General features: G+C 39.0%; 1 protein-coding gene and 1 pseudogene across 8 annotated transcripts in view; both read right to left on the bottom strand.

The window, feature by feature from the left end:
- Nucleotides 1-17,173, bottom strand: part of PTPRC (protein tyrosine phosphatase receptor type C) — a 155,083-nt gene that overhangs the window by 126,775 nt on the left and 11,135 nt on the right. The window lies entirely within an intron of this gene.
- LOC140916645 (5S ribosomal RNA) lies at nucleotides 16,756-16,874 on the bottom strand (annotated as a pseudogene).

The raw sequence follows: 17,173 nt of genomic DNA, 5'->3' as shown, positions 1-17,173 counted from the left end.
TGTATATTCTCTGGTCTTACGTTCATTTGAAATTCTCCTTTCACTCATGTACAAAGAGGAAGGAAGATCCAGAGGCAGGGTGCGCCCCACGGTCTCATGAGAACTGGTTTCAATTCTCTGCTTCACCATTGGCTTTGTGGGAACTTGGGCAAGTCACTTAGTTGCTCTGTGCCTCCATTTCCCCATCTTCTAAATGGTTATAATAGTACTACCCTTCCTCAGAGGGGTGCTATGAGGATAAATACATTAAAGATTGTGAGGTGCTCAGATAATAGGGGCCATATAAGTACAGAGAATTTTTATAATACAAAAGACTGTAGCTGCTTATGCATCTGGTTCTGCCGCTCTTACAGTGGGTAGTACCCTCTGGCCCAGAATTTGCTCTCTCATCATGCTGAGCCATCTTAGTAGTATCTGGTAGTACCTTACTCCACAAGTAGTGCTGTTGAAGAAAATGGGATAAGTCACAGAGTATGATACTTTTTCATGTGAGCAAAGGTGGAAGTATCTTAAGTTTGGGACTACTGATCAGGAGTAAGGATGGCAAACAGTGGTTTTGAACCAATTTTTATAGTGGGGTGCTGAAAGCCATTGACCAAAACTATAAACCCCGTATATAATGGAAACCACTTCAAGCCAGAGGGTGCTGTCCCACCCCCAGCACCCTTACTTCCAGCACGTGATGGCAGAACCTGGTCTTTATACAGATTAAGCTCAGCTCCATACAGTATCAACATATGATTTATGGTGCAGCAAATTAGGTATAAAAATGCCGCATCACAAGTTGTCTAGAGTCAGATAAAAGGGGATCAATTTTTATAATAGAAAAATAATTGAAAAAGATAAGGTAAATGAACCACCAAAGAAAAGTGTCCAGGGAGTTCCTGGTTTATTTCCTTTATATATATAGGAAATATAGTTTATTTCCTTTATACTGGTATAGCTGCTTCCCAACTAGATGTAGACAAGGTCTCAGCTATTATGATCTGGCATGTACTTCTAGCATATACATTAAGAAAAATTGAGTTGTTCTGAAGCAAGATAAGAAGGTTAAGTAAAATATTAAAATGCCTATGCATAAATGCAGGGAGCATGGGAAACAAGCAGGAAGAACGGGCAGTGATATTAAATGATAGACTTGGCATAACAGAACTTTTAATGACTCTCGTAAATGAATATATAGATGCATAGATGTAGAAGAAGTAGAAAGGAAGGAAGAGGTGGAAGGCTGGCTCTGTTCAGCATGTCAAACTGCTTACGACAATAGGAAGCTATAGCTACTGATGAGTGTAATAAAGGAATTCTTAGGGAAAGGTTGGATGGAGAAAAATAAGAGGAAACAAAGTAACAAGAATTGTGGTGCCCAGAAAGATACAATACAAATAATAAAAACAAAAAACTCCACCAACCAACAGACCAGCTCTCACAGTGTACTAACGTGCATGATCCTATACTCATGGGGGATTTTAATGATTCAGATACCTGTTGGATAAAAAAAATTGCCAAACATGCATCATCAAAGAGTTTTAGAAGATAATATTACGATTCAAAAAGCAACAAATCCAACTAATAGTGAAGCCACTCTGTATCCACCTCTGATCTTCAGTTGATGAGCTTGGAACGGGTAGCAATTGTGAGAATTGCAGGCAAGCTGAGATGACATGAATGTAGAATCATAGAAGAATCATAGAAGATTAGGGTTGGAAGAGACCTCAGGAGGTCATCTAGTCCAACCCTCTGCTCAAAGCAGGACCAACCCCAATTAAATCATCCCAGCAAGGGCTTTGTCAAGGCAGGCCTTAAAAACCTCGAAGGATGGAGATTCTACCACCTCCCTAGGTAATTCATTCCAGTGCTTCACCACCCTCCTAGTAAAATAATTTTTTCCAATATCCAACCTAGACCTCCTCCACTGCAACTTGAGACCATTTCTCCTTGTTCTGTTATCTGCCACCACTGAGAACAGCCGAGCTCCATCCTCTTTGGAACTCCCCTTCAGGCAGTTGAAGGCTGCTATCAAATCCCCCCTCACTCTTCTCTTCTGCAAACTAAACTATCCCAGTTCCCTCAGCCTCTCCTCATAAGTCATGCGTTCCAGTCACCTGATCATTTTTGTTGCCCTTTGCTAGAGTCTCTCCAATTTGTCCACATCCCTTCTGTAGTGGGGGGACCAAAATTGGAATCAAGTTGACTCTGATCAACATCCTGTGTAATCTGCAGCAAGCTAGACCTGAACTCTGTGTCACGGTCCTGGAGTCTGTAAGCCCCTTGGTGTGGCAGACTGGAAATTCTGAAGCAACTTCATTGAAATTAAAAACAGAGGAAGCCAAATTGTATAGCATGCCCGTTTAGAGGCAACATGTAGAAGGCAGAGCCCTGGAGGCAGTATGGGATTATGGGACAAGCACATTAGCAACTGAACATTTCTGCTAAAATGTTGAAATTTAAAAAGCCGTCTGTAGTTTTCAAAGATAACAACATTTTATACTGGATCAGAAAGTTCCTACCTCTGAAATCTATTGTTTCAGGATGTCTGTAGCCTCAGATTGACCACATTTACACTCAGGTCAAGTTTTCAAAGTCTTCTACACAACCAGAAGAGCTAGAAACACTTTTTAAAAAGTGAAACCCAAGATTCTAGAGCATGGTTCTGCTTCAAAGGGTGGATTCCAGGGGAAATTCCATAGTCACAGTATACACGAGACCCTCCTTGTGCCTGTTGCAGAATCAATGCATTGTAACAGAGACTACAGACTCCATTACAAATGCAGTACAATATTTAAGCAGCGTATAAGGGAACTGACTTAGTCATGAGGGCACAGCGAGTTAGGAAAGATCCAGGACCTTTTCCTAGGGTGCTCTGGAATTCTGCAACAAAAGGAGGGCAGGGAGCCCCCAGGCCTTCACAGGCTGACAAGGCCAGAAGACATACGAATCATCAGGAATGGGGAAGATTGGCAATAGACCACCAAAAATATCATATCTGGTACCTGAGTCATTCAGGGACAATGAGCCAGGGAGTGGATATATTTGTGGCTGATGTTAGGGAGGGAACTGTTAACTATCTGGGAACCTGTCTGGAAATAAGTGGGAGGTAGCCAAGCTAATTGCTGGTGTCTACCTGTGGCAGGTGCAAGTACTTGTTCCATAGGGTCCAGTTTTCTGATAAACCAGAATGGGAAGTGGCCTTAGGGAAGGCATCTCCTAATGAATCTGGGGAATGGCTTTGGGGCGCCTAACGTATAGTAACAGTGAGGAGACAACCCCTTGCCTCATCCCGTTAATGTTCAGACAAGAGGAGAGTTCTGGGGTACCAACAGTGGATTGGGTAGTAGCTGTGGAGGCATGGAAGACTGAAAGTAGCCCTCCAAGAAGTGGAAACAATTAAGGAGGGAATCATGAGCTACATTGTACCAGTTATTGCTGGGTGGTTCCGGGTGAATTAAGTTAATAGAGTTGAGGCCTAACTAAATCACATCCCTTGCATATTGTCTTTCTTCCCACACGTCTGGGAAAATACATGAGGTCCTGCCTTGCTGTGGTGTCTGCTGCAAAATTAATAGTTAAAATTATAGTGCTGCAGACACTATAGACTCCATTACTGAGGCAACCACTGATGCAATCATTAAGCAGCCTAAGCCTGCTAATTTTTCTATTAGTGATAGTTAGCTCATAAAGGCTGTCCTATAACAGAAGTAGTGGAGATGTGTGTTGTTGGAAAGATTGGCCATGATGGGATCTATTTTATATGCTACAGGTACATTATATTTAGTTGCTGCACTTGGTCTCTGTATGTAGACTATGTGGCTATCATTACAGTTAGCCTGTTAAATAAATAAAGTGCAACTTCCGTCCAAGTCAACCTTAATACAGATCCTACAGGCCTAACAATAGGAGCACTTCCCTTTCTCTGGTGCAGTTTCTGCCTGTGGGCCATGTGTGTTGCAGTGGTGTATGGCTATTGGTTGGCCATGAAGTCACACTCCATCTTTGTGGTTTGGTGACAGTAACCAGGGCTATGATGTCATATATAAAACCTGTGTAACCCAGAACCTGCTTAAGAGGAGGCTGAGTACATGAAAAAAAAAATTAAATTGTCTGTTAAATGCATTTCATAATTAATGACAAAATTTGTCAAACAATGTATTCACTGCATAATATTCAATCATCTGTACTTTACTTCATAGCTTCTACTTCTTTTACTACCTAGATTGACAGCATTTCTATTTTTCTGATTTATAAAAGAGACTGAAAAAATTATGTCTGGATAGTTTTTAGTCCTAGAACATTTCGTACTAGATTTCTATACAGCATTAGGATGATATTGCAAAGAACATATTAAGAGGTTACTTTCTGGATTTTTTCTCAGCTGATTGCAGCTCCCAGATTCTCTGCCGGGCCCCTTACCCTGGAGCAGTTTTGAGCAGAGTAGTGGGTCTCTAATTTGCACCAGCTGGTAACGGTCCTGCCGGGTGAGAATAGCACATTCTGGTCATGCCTCTTTTCCATCTCCTTCTACCCCCATCACTTTCTACTCGAAAACAACCAGCCAGAAGGATGGTCTAGGAGCTCACTGGTGACTCCCCACAGGGAAATCCCCTGCTACAGGGATATGTCCAATGTCCACTCTCTTTGTGCCACTTACAGTAGAAAAAGGCAGAGACTCTGTCCTGCAGAGTCAAACACTGACCCTTTTCTATGCAGGAGTAGTAAGGGGCATGACAGTTGTTTAGAACTATTAGCTCAGTTCGCTCAGTCTGGGATGCTTGGACCATTTGGGATCTCTCAAATGGGTTGTTTCTGCCCCCATCTAATTAAAAATGCTAATGCTACAGAAGTTGGATTGAGATCCTATTTTCAGAAACCTCATTATTCAGAGGTGATCAGATCAAGGATTTTGGTTCAGCTTGTTATAAAGGCAGAAGTTTAGATTTCCAACATGCAACAGCATATGACACAAGTGACGTGGTCCCAGCTCATTTTAATCCCCAACCAGCTATCAGTTCAGTTAGGACATTTTTATTGTTTGAGTCCAAATGGAAAAAAGATGTCAAAATAATTTGGTTCCCTTACAGAAGATGCCTAAACAGAAGCAGCCTGAAGAAGAAAATCACCCCTAAGCTCTAGAGGAATTTCAGAAATAGCCTCTTGATCCAGATTTAAGTTCAATTGCAGTTTACTGAGAAGAATTACAGACCTTCAGCTCTGCTAGACTCCTACCCATCACAAACAAATGCTCGGTTAGAATTCCTAAGAAAAAATGGATTCCTAAAGTACTGCCCACACTCTGCATTCTCTCTCTTCAGAGCATACCACATTTGCAGACTTGTTCTTGCCAACCACAGTGAAAGGGAAGTGCTGCTCACAATGTAACTAAAACTGCAATTTTTGTATATTTCAAAGAGAGAATATTTATCTCCCACAGTTGTTCTTTAACAATTTAGGAGTTGTACATTTTGCTTCTTTATAAGCATTCATAAGAATAGACACAGTAACTAATAACAAATAATAACAAACAATAATTAAGATAGATACTTTAAAAACAGAACATAAGAGGAAGGTTAATGTTCAAAAACAAAACTAATAAGGGCAGATGACAACCTGACACAAATTTGCAGAGCTCCACTGACATAATGAAGATATTTTAATTTTCACCAAATGAGGATCTGGGTCAAGGTACGGGTTCAACTGTACATCGTATGTAAGAAATCAATAATTACTTTTTAATATTTGAGTACTTTAGCAGTGGCTGGAACTAATGGATTTCATTTTTATTTACGGATAAGGGGCAGCATGCTAGAACAATTTAGAGTCACCGGATGTGGGTGCCTTAATTTTATCTCCGTTTTGCAGAGTGTTCGGTCGTAGTTCAGCAAGCAGCTAGCACTTCGCTTGCATTCTATAGCAAGCACCCTACCGGTTCCCATGGCCAGGGCTGCTAGTAAACCCACAAGTGAGTAAACTTCCTCACTGAGGTAAAGTGAATTGCAGCAATGTACAAAAATATTAACACTTCAGCCTACACGGTTTGAAATGTAGAATTTTGCAAAAGTAAAACCCCAGAGAGCATGACTAGCCAGTGACTCATCTTCCCTTTTTAACATGTTTTCATGGCTATAGAGCTATATTTAATTGGCTTTTGAGTTGATAGAAGCCTCATAGAAGATTCCAATCTAGTATGTAAGGCATTTTATTGCACAATAATTTATATTTTTGTGATTTAATCTCTCAAGTACATTAAATTAACTTTAAATAAAGAGAGAAAGTTTAGTGAATGAAGAATATTTGCACAAAATTATCATAAATTTAGTGGTACAGTACAAGCAGTGGAAGTACCAGTTTCCCCACATAGTCCTGCCATTGTTCTTCAATCTTGTCCTGTAGAAGCCACCTCCAGGTTCATTCAGGCTTTATGCCCATTCAGTTCTTGGCCTCTTAGATAACACTGCCACATATTGCAAACATGTGGAGGAGGTGTGTGATATGGACACCCTCCAATAGGAACTGGATGGAGAACTCCAGATCAGTACAAAAGGCCATTGAACTGCTGTTCAAGAATAGAAGTGAAGACACAGTATAGCATGTTGTAGCTTTTTTTCCAATGCAACACATCTAGCGTGAAATTTTCAAAGCTGCTTAAGAGTAATGAGAACTGAGCATCCAAATCCCTTACATGACTGAAAATCTCAGCACCAAAGTATAGTAATCAGGAAATTAGGGCATTTACACATAAGCATTTTGATGTAGTTTCATTTCCAACTACCAAACAGTTCTAGAATATTATGGGGAAAAACAAACATTCTGGCACTTTTACAAGCAACTCTAATTATGAATAATGGTAGATATCACTTGAGATTGCTTCTAAGTACAGTACATATATTTAGGTAGACAGAATGTCATGATTTAACAAGAAACTTTATCACTCCTCTTAATCATTTGCATTATTACCCTTTTTAAGAACATAAGAACTGCCATACTGGGACAGACCAAAGGTTCATCTAGCCCAGTATCCTGTCTTCTGACAGTGGCCAATGCCAGAAGCTTCAGAGGGAATGAACAGAACACGTTATCACCAAGTGATCCGTACCCTGTTGCCCATTCTTAGCTTCTGGCAAACTGAGGCTAGGGACACCATCCCTGCCCATCCTGGCTAATAGTCATTGATGGACCGATCCTCCATGAATGTATCTAGTTCTTTTTTGAACCCTGTTATAGTCTTGCCTTCACAACATCCTCTGCCAAAGAGTTCCACGGGTTGACTTTGTGTTGTGTGAAGAAATACTTCCTTTTGTTTGTTTTAAATATGCTGCCTATTAATTTCATTTGATGACCCCTAGTTCTTGTGTTATGAGAAGGAGTAAATACTTCCTTATTTACTTTCTTTAAAAGGTTCTTACTTATGAAAATGATCATATTAATTTAAAATAAACTACAGAAGTGGACACTTTATCCAGTCTATTTTGCAAAGTTAAGAACATCACAGAATATTACTTAAGTATAAGTTGCTTGTGTATATTGTTTTCATAAGAAAGACTATGACAATTTAATTCTGAAATTTTTGGTTTCAATAAGGTTGCATTGTTGAGCTGACCTTAAATAAAATAACCATTAAGGGCCACATTCTTCTCTGGGATTAAAATGATTTTAAAATACTTTAGCCCAATTTCACTCATACTGAAGCCTGCTGATACTATGCATTCAGGACATGATTCCTGTGGTGGGAGTTGGATTTGACCATGGTAAATGTGTGGCATGGCTGGTCAATACAGTAGGAAGAAGGGCCATGTTCTCCCAGGACAAAAGTACCTCTAAGACATCCCCGAGATCCACAGGATTTGGGGGATCTGTAGAGTTTTGGGACTCTCTGCTTCTTCTGTGGAGAGTGGGAAACTCCTATCCCAGTGGGGAAAAAAAATCAGAGGAAACTTTGCAAGGAGAACTTCAGTGAGTTTTCCTCCCCCCAGAGCTTCATCTGCAGGAAAGTATCGGCTAAAATGGGTTTCAGAGTAGTAGCCGTGTTAGTCTGTATCCGCAAAAAGAAAAGGAGTACTTGTGGCACCTTAGAGACTAACAAATTTAGTTGAGCATAAGCTTTTATGAGCTGCAGCTCACTTCATCGGATGCGAAAGCTTATGCTCAAATAAATTTGTTAGTCTTTCAGCTAAGATGGTAGTTCCCAGCTTTTCTGGTCAAAATAATGCACCAGAAACAGTATCAAAAGTATGAGTAAGATTGTAAATTAGAATCACTGAGGTGCTAGCAGTGAATACAGAATCTGATCATTTTTGGCAAAGAAACATTTAAAGAGGTCAAACTAACTTTTTTCCAGATTTTACATCAACAATTGCCAGATGTGTGTGCAGCATAGTGAATATCAGTGTTCAGCAAAACCAAGCTATAATTTGTTTCCAATCATATTTGGCATCGGCCTTAACAACTGCTCTATGAAACTTCTCGACAGAATTTAGGTACCAGGAAATCAAGATGCAATACTTCAAATAATCATCCTACTTTCATTCATTCCCAACAGTCTTCATCACAAAAGTAAAATCTCCTGTATCAGTATGGGAAAAAGTCTTTTGGGAGAGAGGGGGCAGGGTTGTTTTTAAGCTGAAAGCGTTGGAGCATTTTTTTATTCTGAAATATGACACTACAGCAAATTGCATGACAGGTCATTTCCCTGATGATAATATTGCTTGTAGCAAGACAGCCTGAATACTGGGTCCATACACACACTAGCTAAACTTCAGTATCCAATAGAAATGCTATTTTACACACTTAGGTTTGATAGCTCAATGTCATTAGAAATCAAAGATCGCTCTGTCATTTTATGGGTGTCGTTTAAGATACAGGACTATATTTCAGCAGCAACACTCAACAGAAGTCTGACAACTAAATTACCTAGACAGTCACATTTAATGGAGTTTCATAAAACATTTTAGACTATACAGATCTTCAGGTTTTTCCTCACATTTTGCACATGCAAAATTTCTATTGCCTTTAATAGGAATTTGTCCTCAGTGGATATGTTTACACTGCTATTAAGCCCCACAACTGCTAGTCAGCTGACACGGGCCAGCCACAGGTGTTTAATTGCAGTGTAGACATACCCCGTAAGGGGCAAATGCTCAGGACCTATCTTTATAGCCCAGTTCAAGCTAGTTCTCATTTGCTCTTCATATGCTCTAGTAGATGCTTTATTTACAAACCACAAAATGAAGTAAAGCTGGTCTATCTGTCACAATATAGAAGTTCTCATTTGCTCTTCATATGCTCTAGTAGATGCTTTATTTACAAACCACAAAATGAAGTAAAGCTGGTGTATCTGTCACTATTTGTGTTGTTCCTATTTCCCAGCTTATGATGTACTCTTTGCATTTGCTGGTGCTCCTGGACATCTGAAGCAGGTTTGACCTTTGATCTTACTCACTATTCCAAGACAGCCAGTTGGCATCCCACCTTTACTTGGAAAAAAGCAGAGAACTTCTTTTGAAGCCAATAACTTCTCTCAGCAGGAAATGTACTTACTGAGCCAGCAAGAAATATTAATACCTTTTCATCTTTCCCCAGTAAAACAACCCTTGTCTTTGCTTGTCCACAACATAAGCTCTTGCACCCATCCTTCTTTTAGGATAAAATGTATCCCTATTCAGAGAGACAGCACAGGACTTCTGCAAAGCCACTTAAGTCATGCTTGAATGGCCCATAGGCCTTGTGTTGGCCCCCTGTAAAGGGATGAACTCCTTTGTGACCAACAAGCACCACATGAACAGGCTGTTCTGTTTAAAAGCTGATGGTACAATATGCCCCTATCTTTTTACACTGTTACATTTTTTTTTTTGGCTTGGATTTATGGGCTTGCAGACCAGTGTCTCCATTTAATTTATGAAGTAGTCATACATTGTCTCAAACAACTATAAATCCCAAGAATAAAATAATATTTCCTTCCTGCAGATCACACCTCCTACTTTTTTTAAGAAAGGCAGTGTAGCCAAATCAAAAGGGTTCTTGACTCAGACTCAAGGGACCTGGGTTCTGTTCCTCTGCTGGTGACCGCTAGTGTGTCACTTTGACTCCCTGTACCTGTTTCTATCTTTAAAAAGTGGGATAAACATACCTACTCTCTCGGTAAAGCACTTTGAGGTCTATGGATGAAAAGGGGCTCTGTAACAGCTAGATATAACTATTATGGTGCCCTAAAGTCCAGTGACATTACATTTATTAAGCAGCAATATTTTTACACCCACTATGCAAGAAGTAACAAAAATAACAATTGATAATGATGAATAGGGGCCCCCCAAACTATTTATTTTTTGTATTTCTTTGAAAACCTGGTCTTTAACATGATTTATTACGACATATATGCAAGCCCAAATTCAGTAAATAAATGCTGTCACCTCCAACCACATGAATATGCTTCAAGTTAATATAGTAATATAACATGTTCATGTTTCTCTTGGGAGGAAACTGCTTCAATTTCTTATGCTAGTTCTCTAGACGATTAAAATGGTGTTACCATTGGGATTATATCCTCCGCAGTGTATGTACTGAGTGCTACTAGAGATCAGGTTATTTCCTGAATGCAGAAATCTATCTAGGATAAAACCCACTAACTTGTTCAAAGGTTTTCTATACTTTGTGCTTATGCACGTAAGACTTGGATCTGGAGAGAATGCTGCTAATCCTATTAACTTTATGGTAACCCTGAAATGTACTACTATGTGTAGTTACGTAACAGAGTAAATATTTTGAGTTGTAATTTTAATATATTTTGTATTTTTTTACCCTGTTACCAAATATTTAGGTTCTGAATCTACAAATGCCATGCACATGTTTAGCTTTACTCCTTTAAATTGTCCCACTGAAGTCAGTGTTTAAAGTTAAACATATGCACAAATGTTTGTGGGGTCAGGAACATAGATTGTAAATCACTATAAACTCTACTCTCTAATATTTTAGGAAAAGATTAGGAGACCAGCCTTGTCATCGTTTCTTAGGGTATGTTTATGCTACGGAGATTATACCAGCATAGCTACCTCACCATAGCTATGCCAGTATATCCCTGAAGCATAGCTGCAGCCTATACCAATGGGAAGGATTTTCCATCAGTGTAGAAACACCACCTCCCAGAATGATGGTAAATATGTTGACAGAATCATTCATCCATTGACATAGCTGCATCTACCCTGAGGGTCAGATCAGCATAGCTCCATCAGTCAGAGGTGTACATTTTTTATACCCTGGACTGATGTGGTTATGTAGACCTAAATGCTAAGTATAGACCAGGTATTAGGCAAACCTCCCACTCAGATAAAAGGGAGGTTTGCCAGCATAAGGCCTGCAGGATTGAGGGCTTTTTTTCCTGAATAAATGCCTTATAGCGAGAACCACTATTAACCATTACAGAGGAAACCACTATTAAGATATGAATAAAATGTACCAGTGAGAAATAATATGATTTTCTTTGTTATATCACTGCTTCTAAATAAAAAAAAAGGTGATTATTTGGCTTTAACACAGCTATTCATGAATGCAGAACAGAACTATATTCTCTGTAGCTGGAAACAAGATATCTGGTGCCTCTGAACTGCTCTATTGAGAGATTCCATGATGTGTCTAAAAGAATTACCTGTTCATTCTTCTTCTTTTTATTACTACTATTAATAATGCAGGAATGGTACCATTCTGCCTACACTTCCTGAAAACAGATAATAGGTCTGTATGTCTGCCATTATCAAAACATCCATCAAAGGTCAGGTAATTTTCCATACTCATTTAGAAACAAAGAAGCTACCTATTTTGGTAAAACTGTTCCAGGTTTTCAGTGTTTGTGCCTCAGACATGAAGCAGATGTAATCAGTGAGAAAATGAAGGCCGTTATTTCCATGACAACATCAACACAGAGGTGTTTGTGTTTACTCAGCCCTGTGCTCAGAATTGGAACCTTATCCTGTCAAGAACTGAGTGCTGAAGCTATCAAAACCCTTTGAGCCAAATGTCCCACATCTTTACAAGATCCTCCCCTTTCCATGGATTCCATGAAGGGATCTCCACAGGACCCAGGACGAATGTGTGGAAAGGTGGAAGGGGCAGGGAGGTCTGAGCATGGAATCAGGGGATATACAACGTCCTGTCTGGCCACCAGTGATACATCTAACAAAAGCGTCAATGTTGCCTGGATTAGATTAGCTCTTCCCTACCATCCCCCACCCCTAATGCTATGGAAAATCCACTGGGAAAGGATTCCAGGGGCATTTGTTGATAAGGAAAACCCTGGCATTGGTACCACATTCAAAGTCATTGTGGAGGAACAAAACCTCAACAAAGACCCATCCTCTTGATCTAGTGGAAGATCTTCACAGATCTGAAGGGGGTCTATGAGATTTAGGGACAGAACCCCCTATTTGATCTTTAGTGGAATGATTCTGGAGAAACTCCACAAGGGGAACATCTCTCAGAGGTTTATTCTCAGGAAAGGGTGATCAAGTCCTCAATGTTTACTCAGACCTGAATTAGGCAAAAGTTCCAGTGACTTATAGTAACAAGCCCTAATTATTTATTTCTACATAAAGACTGTAGTTATAATGAAATCCATGATAATCAGAGTTCATTTCAAAAGCACCTAATATCACTTTGGAACCTTAGTCCCATTTTCAAAAGTGACAGACATTTAGGATCCTTAGTGCCTAAAGGTACGTATACACTGCACATACAACCTGTAGAGTACATACACTACATAACTGCTAACATGGGTACAAAAAGCAGCGTAGTCAGTGAGCCACAGCTTAGGAGAGTAGAGAGACTCCTGATCCCTATGGTTATGTACCTGGGTATATACCCTACAGGGCTTTCTACATATGCAAGCAGTGCCTCCCAGTCTACACTGCTATTTTTATCCGCATGGTGGCCCACTGCCTCTCCACTGCTGGAGCCATCCCCTGTGGCAGGGATTGGGCCTAGCGTCAGGGAAAGACTCCAGCAGCAGGGAAAGCTACTTCAGGAAGTTGCTGGAACCTTTTCCCAGTACAGAGAAAGGCAGCTCCCTGTTGCAGGGAAAAACTCCAGCAGTGGGGAAAGGCTCCTGCGGGGGGAAGCAGAAGGAAAAGGCTCCGGCAGCTTCCTGCTGCTGAGACTTTTGCCTGCTGCCTCCCTGCTGCCAGAGCCTTTCACTGGCAAGTGTAGTTACACACCACAATGTGGACCCAGGTCACTTTTCACTGCAGCATGTAGCTATATGTGACGTGTACAGTGTAGACATAGCCTATCTCAGTTTTGAAAATGGGATTTAAGTTCACAAGTCACTGTAGATTCTCTTGAAAATTTTACCCTATGTGCCTAGTAAACATCCTAAAGGAGTGCACCCAAAGTGCAAGCCTATCCGAAGAACAGAAGGCCCAATTCTGGTGTAAATTTTACTGACATAAATCCAGAATAATTCCACTGAAGGCAATTGTACATCAGTGCAGCTGAGATCAGAACTTGACCCAAAGTAACTGAAATATATTTTAACTATTTTATACTCATTTATGCCATTAAAAGAGGTAACATGAAGTATGCTAGACATTTTCTGAACAGCTTTTATACATTCTGAATAGTTGACATAACACTTTATTTTCCTTTTTTTCTAGTAGCTGTTACGCCAGAACAGATTAAATATTTTCCAGTCTAATGTTTTACATTTGATTGTCCTCCCAGTGTATACTTTTCAAGTGAGGGTGGTGCGCTGGGGCCAAAAGGTTTTATAAAACAAAGAGCTTTGTATCAAAAATGTATCAGGTGAGGAGAATTATTTGATCATAAAATTCTAATTTTTAAACTTAGTGGCCTTCCATTTGATTTTAAAGCTCTATCAAACTGGTGTTGCATTGTTCTTAATCCAATTCAAAACTCAAACACCAAAATTCTAATCTATGTTCTTTGGCAATGTCTAAACCTAGCAAAGTAATTTATTTATAATAAAAATAGCAGTACTGCATTAGATCTATTTTTAAAATATGAGAAATGTTTCTGTTTTCTGAGAGCAAAATATCTCACAAAACATCATTAAAAGTGCGCACAAAAGAGAGAGAAATTCATAGGAACACTAATTTTATTCTGGCTGGTTTATAGTTAGTACAGTTACTACAAAATCTTCACATTACAACCACTAACAGCAAGACCCCACAAAGGGTACTAAACATCTGTCCCCTGTCAGAGTTAGTTACTGCCACCAGGCTAGCACACAGACATTTCAGATTAAGGTAGTTTAGCAGAGTCCCTTCAGGGTAGGATAAGGTACTGAAGGAAGTATAGCCTCAATAGAAGAGGAGCAGGGGCCAAAAGATGACTTTGAATCAGGGAATATCACCTCAAAAGAAACAGGAAAATAGTAGGTCTGGAATCAGATCAATGTACTAACCTATGTTATTTCACATTTTAATAGAGAACAGGCAGTTTTGAATTATGGGGTTATAGTTCAGTCTCAAAGTTCTAGTAAGTCACAACATAAGCTGCTGAGATTTGTTCTTTTGGTTTATATCATTATCAGCACCCTGTGACACAATTATGCCCAGTAAATCACAGTTACCTGCTCTTTTTTCAATATATGATTATTATTATTTTATAATGTAATAAACAGGTAGCATTACTAACATCTCATACGGAAAGGAAAACATCAGAAGGGCTGTTCTTTGTTCTTCCTTTTGATTACTTTAATCTACATGCCCTGATTCAGCAAACCACTTAAGCACAGGCATAGTTTTAAGCATTTAAGTAGTCCTTCTATAGTTAAACCATTTTCTGAACAAATATTTATCAAAATATAATGATACATTTTTTGGAACATTTTGAAAATACCATTAAGAAAAGAGTGAAAATGTGTCAGATGTAAATTAGATGATGTATCACCCTTTCAATCACCGTGGTGACTCCTAAAGTCTACAATAAAGATTTTAAATGACTTTAAAATAGACTTTGTGGCTCTGCCCATTTCCTAATATGCCAATTATCTTGAAGTCAAGCTGTGGGACAATTGCAAGACAAGCTAATGTGACAGATTATTTTCAGAGAGAGCAAATGGTTATGGTCATTAAAGAATTTCTATATAAATCTGAGCAAATATTTTTTATTCTGGGGCCGAACCAAAAAATTCCCCCAAATTTGCTTTGAATCAAACTGAAATTTATATTTTTAAATTTTTCACCAAAGCAAGGACGCAATTTTTTTTTTGTTTGGAACTGAAGAAAACATTTTGAGTCAACCCAAAATGAATTTTTTGACTTTTTTTTTTCATTGTGGTCATTTGGGGGGGCATTTTTCACCTTTTTCTTGTGGATTTTTTTTAAAAATGGCCAAAATTCAAACTGGGACAACATTTTGGAACAAAAATAACTAAAAGAAACATTTTAAAATGTTCAGAATGAAACATTTTGAAACCAAAAAGTTGAACCAAAATGTTTAGAAATGGTCAAATCTATTTTTGTCCTCTTTCAAAATAAATCAGCCAAAACTATTCAACAAATTTGACCCAAATTTGAAAATAGTTTCAGACCCCCCGACCCCAAAATGCATTTTTTCAGTGACAATACTATTTGCTGAAAAGATTTCAGCCAGCTCTTTTTGTGTACCATGTATCTGCTTCAGTATTTCAAGACTTTGTCAGAATCCCTTTTCAGTGAACATTTTATATCTTACAGATAAACTCAACCACTCAAATCCCTCTGCAATTTGAAAGTAAAACATTTCCAAAACACACATACAGCTGCATACAACCTGATTTTCAAAAGTGCTAAGCACCACAATTCCAATTATTTAGTTCAGTAAATATCTCCTTCCAATACTGAATGTTGCAGTGTGGATCTGGACCTTACTTTCATTCACTGAAGACAATTTCCAAAGCGATCTTTGGCTCCACTTTATCTGCAACATGCACTTCATGAAATGTGATGTCAAACCCTTGCACTCTAGCTGTTAAATCCTGTATTTCCCTTCATACATATATTTTGTGTATTTTTCTTTTTGGTGAAGGATGGGGAGTTATAGTACAATACTTTTCTGTGTAGATAAATCTGTTAGGGCAATGACATGTCTGGAGTGAGAATTAATTCCTTATTATAATGATTATATTTGGTTTTATGGGTGCTCAGATACTGGTGATGAGTGTGGGACAAGATTCTGAATAGAATAGAATATTGTCCCTTCCCTTAGGTATGTGGGTGCCATTACATACTTGCATTCCAAACAGATGGAATATCTGTAATATGAATTGCATGTCAGGAGCATAAAAATATTAGATTTTCATATTCTCTGGCATCATATACACATGGGCATATCTTATTATATACAAAGTACATATATAACACACAGCAACCTATACAGCTATATTAAAATTAATTTATTTACATGATTGCTACCTAGTGTGAAACCACAGTGGGGTTAGGGATGGGTTAAACACTGTGGCCAAATAAATAATGTAAACAAGTGCAATGCTTTTGCATATGCCCTTATATATTTCATTCATATAAGAGAGAATAAAAATAATTACATGGGTGTCTAAAGCTTGTTTTTAGAATATCATAGAATCATAAAATCATAGAATATCAGGGTTGAAGGGACCTCAGGAGGTCATCTAGTCCAACCCCCTACTCAGGACCAAAGCAGGACCAATCTCCCATAGTTGCCCCAGATCCCTAAATGGCCCCCTTAAGGATTGAACTCACAACCCTGGGTTTAGCAGGCCAATGCTCAAACCACTGAGCTATCCTTCCCCCGCAAAAAAGCCTACAGCACCCAGTATTCCCAGGAGGTCTCCTATCCAAGTACTAACCAGGCCCAACCCTGCTTAGCTTCCAAGATCAGATGAGATCAGGCATGTTCAAGGTAGTATGGTTTTAGCAGAGTTTTATATTAAAATGTACACTACCAAGTTCTGTACTGTATCATCTGCTGCAATATAAAAACTGCAAGGGCACAGTGACCAGTGTGAGAATAATAGTTCATGGGCCTATGTGTGAGAGGTTATTTTGGGTGCAGAGAATGATTCATTATTCAAAGATGGTGGTACTCTGAATAAAATAACAGCAGGTCAGTTCCTCAGCAGAAGAAATTAATTGCATAGGGGATTATAAAAACAATATGGCTGTGCACATATGCTCCTACTGCTCATCCTCATCCTCGTTCCCTTGTTCCTTCCTTT

Source organism: Lepidochelys kempii, chromosome 8, assembly GCF_965140285.1.
Source record: "Lepidochelys kempii isolate rLepKem1 chromosome 8, rLepKem1.hap1, whole genome shotgun sequence".
Classification (NCBI taxonomy): Eukaryota; Metazoa; Chordata; order Testudines; family Cheloniidae; genus Lepidochelys; species Lepidochelys kempii.
The sequence above is the reverse complement of the archived record's forward strand: the minus strand, read 5'-3'. Positions and strand labels throughout refer to the sequence as shown.